The sequence below is a fragment of the Amblyomma mixtum genome, chromosome 3, assembly GCF_055824585.1.
Source record: "Amblyomma mixtum isolate Tamu chromosome 3, ASM5582458v1, whole genome shotgun sequence".
NCBI classification, from domain to species: Eukaryota; Metazoa; Arthropoda; class Arachnida; order Ixodida; family Ixodidae; genus Amblyomma; species Amblyomma mixtum.
The window spans coordinates 88,542,053-88,548,180 of record NC_143014.1 but is presented as its reverse complement, the minus strand read 5'-3'; the positions used below and the strand labels follow the sequence as shown (position 1 = coordinate 88,548,180).

At 48.3% G+C, this 6,128-nt stretch overlaps 1 pseudogene; it reads right to left on the bottom strand.

The window, feature by feature from the left end:
* Window positions 1-292: 292 nt before the first annotated feature.
* Window positions 293-3,025, bottom strand: LOC149350859 (uncharacterized; annotated as a pseudogene).
* Window positions 3,026-6,128: the final 3,103 nt, after the last annotated feature.

Here is a 6,128-nt window from a genome sequence, read left to right as displayed (position 1 = left end):
TGATGTGTGAGTTTTTCTGAGGGAGTAGCAGATTCAGAAGTTTATAAAGCTGTGCATGTCGGTGGCACTCAAGAACATAGTGCAGTGCAAGAACATCGTGCAGTGCAAGAACATAGTGCAATAACATAGTCCATAGTCGTAACTTTAAAATATTTAAGTGATGCGGCATCGTTATTGATGTGTACAAAGTATACGGTAGTAGTTAAACAAGTTTCGGCTTAAGCATTTGACCTTGCTGCACTGTCTGTCGCAGTTGGTAAAACATCACTTATTTCAGACGGGACAAATTATTTCATTCCCGATTTTTATTTGGTGTGAAGTACGACTTCAAGACATCAAGCATTCCTCTTTGAATTTCGTTGCTTTTCTTCTGCAGTTCCAAGAGCTGCTTTCTCAGCTCGCTACTTTCTCTGGCGGCCTTGGATGCACGGCCATCGGCTTGCTGCTGCATTGTCAGCAGCTCCTGCAAAAGGGAGCTCGCAGGCCTTTTTCAGCGTCTTATGATGCTGTCGCTGCTTTCTCTGGGCTGGTTACTGGCCATAGTGTCTTCAGCTGTATCTTGGTCACGTTCAAGTGTAAAGGTTGCAAGAACCTCTCCAACTCCATCTTCAGGAGCCTCTGGCACCTTCCAATACCAAGAAAACGTAAGAAACTATAAACATGTATGCTACATAGCTGAAGAATGTGAAACCTAGCTGCTGGGAAAGGCCCCAAATACAGAGTTTTTATAACAAATCAGGAAAGCTCAGAGAAATGAGCAGGATAAAAAGGTAGAAAACACTAATTCCAACTCACAAGCCATTTTATGATGGGAAATGCTGTGTAGATTCTTCCTTTTGTGAAATATTTGACCTTATACTTGATTAGACTTAATTCCTATTAAGGAACACCTTAGAAGTAATATAATAAGGTTGCCCCATGTTTTGGAAAATACAAATACTCGCAACCTATTTCTTCAACTGCGGCCAGTGGCAGCAAACAGCGGACACAAGGGCAGATGTACGATTATCTGGGGTGCAGAAAGTGTTGTGCAGTCCCATTGTGCAATGCATTGCTTGTACCGCAATTCGTTCGTCTTGGAGCTTATCAGTAGTCTGATAGCAAAGACCTCTTACAGCGCACAGTGCAGTGTGTTGTTATTGTGTTATGTGTGATGACATTAAAAAAACACAACCAATTCATGTGCAGATTATTGGAAACACTTCACAGAGCTATGCATCACCTCATCTTGTTCACCTTGTCGTTTCCCACAGGTTTGCTTTGCTTGCTGTCTCATGAATTAATTATCCCCTCACCCCCTTCCCTCCGTGTAGGGTAGCAAACCGATTATTCTTTGGGTTAACCTCCCTGCCTTTTCTCTTTTATATCTCCTCCTCCTCCTGTCTCATGAATACGTTCAAATTCTTTCATGTTCTCTTTTCACTGCCTGCTTTGGAGCAAAGTGGATATATATTCAGATGAGTTTATTCTGTTGTCTGTAATAAAACAGAAAGTGAATGAGACGTGTCTTTTCAAAGTTTTAGTCACTTGCTTTGTGTTGTGTAGTGTTTTCGAACTACATAACTGTGATGGCTATAATACATCATCTTGCAGAGACAAAAAAAACATTTTCTTCTTGCAGCATTGCAAGTCAAGATGGATTACAATACTTGTGAAGAAAAGATACATGTTTGCAGGCACTGTAATATTGAGTTTTTCTGAACCAGTGAAACTAGATCACCTCCACACTTTCTTGCATCAGGCTACTGTCATTGACTGGCAGCGCTCCAAGAAAAGAGTGAAGCAGCCAGTAAAATGGCCACTCAATGACTTTCGATCCAGTGCTTGAACCAGATCTCCTCAGCCTCCTAAAAACAAAGGCAGTTTTATTCCATGAAACTTTGCATCAGAAAAAATCTATAGGCGGGGAGTGTTTCTTTTAATAATAAATAAACAAATCAGAAAGAACCGGCTAACCATATGAAAGAAGTACATATCGCGCCTGTCCTTGTATAGACTGAAAGGGTGCAGAGTTAGAGGACATTCATGCCGGTCAGCACATTCAGCAGATAAAGTAGTACATCTCAAGCGTCAACCGTGCTAGCGCAGGTATCTGATTTCACATTGAGATCCCTTTGCTGTTGCTACGGTTAATTTGGGGACGGAAAATGTAAAGTGAATACCAGTTCTGTACAGCCCCGGGCATTTACTAATAGCGCACGACCGCCGACCGTGACCGCCGACAGGCTGCGAAAAACGTAGCAAGCTATGCTAGCTCGAGGCAGGACCTTCTACTGCGGCGCGTACTCAAACCAAACCAATCACCATTAACCAGGATTATCGTCGTCATACGGCGCGTGAAAACTACGTCAGCGACGTTCGCACTGCCAGGCGGATGCATGCGATGCTATGCGCTCCATAGAGCATCAAGAACGAAACAGACCTGCGTGCTGCTGGCGCACATCACTTTGGACGATATACGAGTCAATTCAGGAGACGCTGCCGAAAAATACTGCACTTGACGCGGTTACCGTGAGTAGACGTGCAAGTGGTCAGTTCAAGCGAGCCGAGTTCAGGGCAATAACGATCCGCGCACATCACAGGTCAGCCAGAAAAACAGTAATGTGTTCTATTTACAGCGAAGTAGTTGTCATGCCAGACGAAGCACCGTGCAGCACGGCGAATGTTTGCGCGTACGTGCAGCGCACCGGATACCAAGTACTTAAAAAGCACTAAAATAGCTTGTAAACTACACCATTATATGAAATGGCTTTTGTACTTACCGGTAGTGCTTATTGAGGTTTTCCAGCTTCTGCCAGATTTGCTTCGCTGAATACGGCCCTTCGCGTGCCGGCAGGCCTGCGTTCAGGGAGTACGCCATGGCGCTGTATATCCTCGCATTGAGCGTATTTGACCGCAGAGCCGAGAGATTGTCCTCCCAGATGCGTATCAATGCTTCTGTTGTGGGGACAGACCAGCTGACACGCTTCTGTTCACTTGATGTGGCAGCGGGCATCGCGGGCTCAGCCGACATGGTGGCAGCCATTTTGTCAGTTGACCGCTTGACTGAGGTAGCCAATCTCAGTTACCGATAACCATGGTTAGCGGCATAACTGCGGTTAGGCTCTCCATCTAACAGCGCACAACTGTGGTTAATATTAACTTAGGCAAACTTAACCATGGTTAAGTCGGTCGTGTAACTAGGGTATTATTGGCACCGCCACGCGGTTGGAGCAGGTTCACTGGTGCCCGTCTCTCTTCCTCGTCTTTCGGCCCGCTCGCGCATCCGTTGGCTGAACTGTGCCAGCCTCGCTAGTGCTTGTGTGTCTTCTAAAGCTCTTCCTCAAACGTTCTACCGGTTCTCCGTGACAATACAAACAAACAGGGAGCAAAAGCCGCGGTTTGAATTCGGGGCAAAGGGAATAACTCAAGAAACGGCAACGGAAGCAAGGGCCCTCTTGGGGAAGAGGAGTGGCTTCACAAGAAGGCACAGCGAAAAAACGGCCATAGTGAGCAGTGACACATCTCGGAGCCGCAGGGTTGACACAGAGCAGCCTACTTCGCGCACCCGAGCGGACTTCCTTCCGACCCGCTGGAGCCGGCCGCGGCGCACGTGTGGGGGTGAAGACGCGTCCAGGCAGCCATACGCACGTGCAAGGGGGACGAAAAAGCTGCGGTGGACAGCGAGAATTGTGAAAGGACATTCCACGGAATCAATGCGAGAAGAGTCGTCGAAAGAAGACGCCTGTAATCTTGTCGCTTGGATATAGAGGGTTTTTTTTTTATTTCTTTTAATCTTGTCCCCGTGTTATTAATTGGTTGTTATTGTAATCCCACAAAATTTAAAATAAGTCAATTTAATTTAGTTATATAGTCCACTTCAAAGGAATAAAAAAAACTGCCTTTCCAAAAACCTACACACGCTGTGGAAGATCCTTCGCAGCCGAGAAACAAACGATTACAGCCATTCTCAGCAACTTTCTCGCCATGTATGCAATGCGAAAACAATGCAGACTGCCTTTCATTCTGCGGCAACATTACGCTCTCGTTTGGATGCTGGATGCGGTTCTGTAGAAACAGTTCAGCCCTTTCAGTGCGAAATGTGTTGGTGAAAGTACGCAGTAATTCCGCCTTGAATGTGTCCCATGTGCGGAGGCTGGATTCACGGTTTTCAATCCATGTCTTCGCAGAGTCTTCAGGTGCAAAGTAAACAATGCGCAGCTTATACTCAGCGTCGCAGGCATTGAAGACGGCCACCCGGTCGAACTGCTCTAGCCAGTCCTCGGCATCTTCACGGGGAAGGCCGTGGAAACGAGTTGGTTACCGCGTATGGTGTAGTAAAACTGGCCCTGTTAATGCTGACAGATTCATTGTGTCAACGCCTGCGCTTCTTGTTTTCTTGCGTTCAGGAAGAGGTCCGAAATCGGGAGGCAGGTCTTTAAGTCGGCGACTGGCCTGATGAACCGGCGTCTTCACCTTGGGGGTGCGTCCTGGACTTGATCCACAGCTTGTAGGGTGCATTGATACATGGGTACATGAAAAGCGTACCCAGCGCTCTCAACCAGATAGGGTGCAACCAGCGGGTGCAGCGGGTGAGGGTGCAACCAGCACCCTCAACCACGTAGGTGAATAGCCTTGCGAGTGCGTCAAGGACGAAGCCCGAAGAATTGTACAAGAATGAGATCGCACACGTCCATATTCGGCAGCAAAGGGGGCCATGACATGGGTTGCAGCAGCGGCCCTGGTGAACTAGGGTCAAATTAATTGTACCGCATGCACGTAGCAAATTACGTCACAAAAGGTGCTTTTTAACGTCAGTTTTGAAATATTTTTCATATTTACAATGTTCTCACCCACCAGCCGTCCCTCTTGTACATCGTTGCTGTTCAGCACACGCCTGTCTTTTTGCTCTTTCAGTAGAACTGCCTTCTCCAAGCTTATAGACCGAGAACTGCTATCATTTTTCACATGCACGAAAAATTCAGGGGGCACTTTGACGATCTGAAACGCGCAAGGCGAAAGCCTTTCTATTTCGGCTACCGCGATGATGAATAGTGCTCCGATCCCTCGCGCGAGCCTAAGTAGGACTCGCTGCGAACGTCACACAGCGCCTCAGCGGCTTCCATGAGTCTGATAAGCCCGTCATGGGGAAGCATACTCTGCCGCTTGTTGGGTGAGTTCCGCAATGCGGATTTTGAGTTGCCGATTATGCCTCTGCCGGCGCCATCGGCGGATGAGGCTGTGCCGGGCCTCCCAGAGGTGAAGGAGGTGTTTGTTTACCGCCGGGTTCGCCTCTGAGAGCTGAACATGCTGTTCGGTATCTTTGAGCTGGCAGATGAGGTGTTGTGACCAGGTAGTGTAACCTTGATCCGCTATAGGGGTCCTAGAAACGCACAACGCCTTTGCAGACACCATGTACGGGTTCCGCCCACACCGGTCCGCACAAGATGTGCTGCTGGAACTTCATAGAGTATTGATCCCGTCGAGCACCCTAGCGACGACAAGGTGGTCCTCGCATTGGACTTGCGGGGTGCTTTCGACAATGTGACGCATAATATCAACCTCTCCCACCTGTCCCAAGTGAACTGTGGGCACAACACATTTCAATACATTAAGCAATTCCTCACAGATCGGCAATCGTATATCCGACTCCAAGACAGTGAACATGGCCCGTACCAACTTGGTACGCGAGGGACTCCACAGGGAGCAGTCCTCTCGCCTCTTTTCTTCAATCTGGCCATGATGAAGCTCCCTACCCTGCTGGGTGAGGTCCCGGGTGTGCAGCATGCCCTGCACGCGGACGACATCACCCTCTGAGCAACACACGGGTCGGTTCGCGAAATCGAGGCCAACCTGCAGCAAGCGGCGGCTATTGTGGACAATTATGCACACCGCTGCGGCCTTGAGTGCTCCCCGAGCAAATCGGAATTCGTGCACATACGTTCCAATCCAAGTTGCACAACCAAAAATCAGAGTATTGGGACTCTACATACAAACGAACCGCAATATTGGCACCACGCTGAAGAATCTCCGCAAGGTGGCGGATCAGGTGGGCCGTATGGTCCGCCGGGTATCAAATAAACGAGGGGAGTTGCGATGCAAAGACGCCCTGCGGCTGGCCAATGCATTCGTAACCAGCCGAATTCTGT